Source organism: Humulus lupulus, chromosome 6, assembly GCF_963169125.1.
Source record: "Humulus lupulus chromosome 6, drHumLupu1.1, whole genome shotgun sequence".
Lineage (NCBI taxonomy): Eukaryota > Viridiplantae > Streptophyta > Magnoliopsida > Rosales > Cannabaceae > Humulus > Humulus lupulus.
In genome coordinates this window covers 23,147,530-23,150,294 of record NC_084798.1, presented here as the reverse complement: position 1 = coordinate 23,150,294, position 2,765 = coordinate 23,147,530, and positions in this window count along the sequence as shown.

Below are 2,765 nucleotides of genomic sequence, written 5' to 3'. Positions count from 1 at the left end.
GATGGGGGGTTCGGCGAGGTGCTTTCTAAGCTCCTTGAATGTCAGCTCGCACTCCTCTGTCCATTCGAACTTCTTACCTCCCCTCAAAAGGTCGAAAAACGGGAGACAACGGTCCATAGATTTTGAAATGAACCTACTTAGGGTCGCCATTCTGCCGGTCAAACTTTGGACATCCTTGTGTCTTCGAGGCGAGGGCATGTCAATCAGGGTCTGGATCTTGTCGGGGTTGGCTTCTATTCTACGAGCGTTCACGATAAAGTCCAAGAATTTTCCTGAAGATACTCCGAAAGTGCACTTCTGAGGATTCAGTTTCATGTTATACTTTTGGAGCACACCAAAGCACTCTTCAAGGTCGTCAACATGGTTATCGTTAAGTTGAGACTTGACAAGCATGTCGTCAACATAAACTTCCATGTTGTTGCCTATCTGCTCCGAAAACATCATGTTCACGAGCTGCTGGTATGTGGCCCCAGCATTTTTGAGCCCGAATGGCATGACATTATAGCAGTTTAGCCCCTTATCTGTTATGAAGCTCGTGTGTTCCTGGTCGGGGGCATGCATGGGGATCTGGTTATATCCATAATAGGCATCCACGAACGACATCAGGCCATGCCCCACCGTGGCATCCACGAGCTGGTCAATCCTTGGTAATGGGAAACAGTCTTTCGGGCAAGCCTTGTTGAGGTCTGAATAGTCAATACAGGTTCGGGACCAACACCGGGTTGGCTACCCAGTCAGGGTAAAAGGCATCCCTAATGAAATGGTTTGCCTTTAACCTGTCAACCTCCTCCTTCAGCGCCTTCTTTCTGTCGTCGTCCAGCTGTCTTCGCTTTGGTTGCTTCGGAGGGAAGCTTTTGTCTATATTTAGCGCGTGGCTCGCTATATTCGGACTTATTCCCACCATGTCCGAATGCGACCACGCGAAGACATCCTGGTTCTTCTTTAAAAAGAAAATTAGTTGTTATTTTGTTTCATCTTGGAGGTGTTTTCCAACCTTCACTTTTTTCGAGGGATCGGACTCCTCAAGCTGAATCTCTTCGAGATCTTCTAAGGGTTCGAGGTCAGCTTTCTCCTCAACCCTCGGATCGATTTCTTCATCAATTTCTAAGACCATCTCGTCTTTACTTCGAATAATGACGAGTGCTTGTGTGCTCGTCTGCTTCTTTCTTCTCAGGGAAATGCTTTAGCATTCCCTCCCAGCCAATTGATCTCCCTTTAATGTTCCGACTCCACTAGGGGTCGGGAACTTAAGGGCCAGATGCCTTACCGATGAGACTGCCCCCAGCCCAACCAGGGCGGGTCTCTCGAGCAGCACATTGTAGGCTGAAGGTAGATCTACAACCACGAACTCCATCATCTTGGTTGCCGAGACTGGGTAGTCTCCCAAGGTTACGGGGAGCTCGATGGATCCCATACAGGCGGTCCCTTCTCCTGAAAAGCCGTATAAAGTAGTTGCACACGCTTTCAGGTCGCGAAGGGAGAGTCCCATCTTCTCGAGGGTTGCTTTATAGAGAATGTTAACTGAGCTCCCATTGTCTATGAGAACTCGGTGGACCCTTTTATTTGCCAACTGGAGAGTGATGACCAGCGGATCATGGTGAGGAAACTGGACATGGGACGCGTCTTCTTCAGTGAAGGTCTTTGGTTAGGATTCAATCCTCTGACTCTTTGGAGCTCTCGGTTCGGGTTCATAGGGAGACCCGTCCCCAGTTTTTAGCTTGTTAACGTATCTCTTTTGGGCATTTCTGCCCATTCCCGCGGGATGAGGCCCTCCCGAGATGGTTATTACATCCTCTCCATCTATCGGCGGGGGCCTATCTTCTTCCCGAGCTCGAGAATTATTGTTTTGCGTGGGTTGTGGTGCGGCTACTTTCTGGCTCGCGGCCGCCTGACTAGCATTCTGGTTCTTGACATATTGTCTGAAGTAACCTCTCAATATCAATCCTTCGATCTCGTCTTTCAGTTGTCGACATTCATCAGTAGTATGTCCGGTGTCTCTGTGAAATCGGCAATACTTGCTGGAGTCCCTCTTGGACTTTTGATTTCTCATCGGGTCCGGACGCCTAAAGGGGACCTGGTTTTCATTGGCCAGGTATATGTTCTCCCGAGACTCGTTGAGCTCGGTGTACACTCTGTACACGGAGAAATATCTGTCCCCTTTCTTTTTCTTTCCTCCCTCGGCCTCGGGGTTACTCCCTTCGTTCTTTTTTCTCTTGGAGGGGTTTTCCACAGCAGGCTTTGAAGCTACTGGGTCCACTGAGGTTGAGGCAGAGTTAACGTTTATCGTTGTGGTTTCGAGCTGGGAAGTCACATTAAGTGTCGACCTCGCTTCTTCTACATTGACAAACCTCTGCGCCCGTCTGTTAAACTCGGTTATGGACCTCACCGGTTTTCTTTGCATATCATCCCAGAGGGCACTCCCTGGCATTACTCTGGCTTGGACAGCCATTAGGTGTCCACTGTCGTCTACGTTCCGAGCTCGGGAAACTTCCAAATTAAACCTTATGAGGTAACTTTTTAACGTTTCACCCTGCTGTTGCCGAACGTTAGTTAGGGTTGATGCCTCAGTTCTAACCCCCATCTTGGTTCTGAACTGCTTCTTGAAGTCTTTAGACAGCTGCTCCCAAGAAGTTATTGAGTGTCTCTTATATTTTTCGAACCAGCTTTTGGCTGGTCCTGCCAATGATGATGGAAACAACATGCATCTGAGCTCGTAACCCACATTGCTGGCTCTCATTATGGTGTTGAACGTACTCAGATGACTG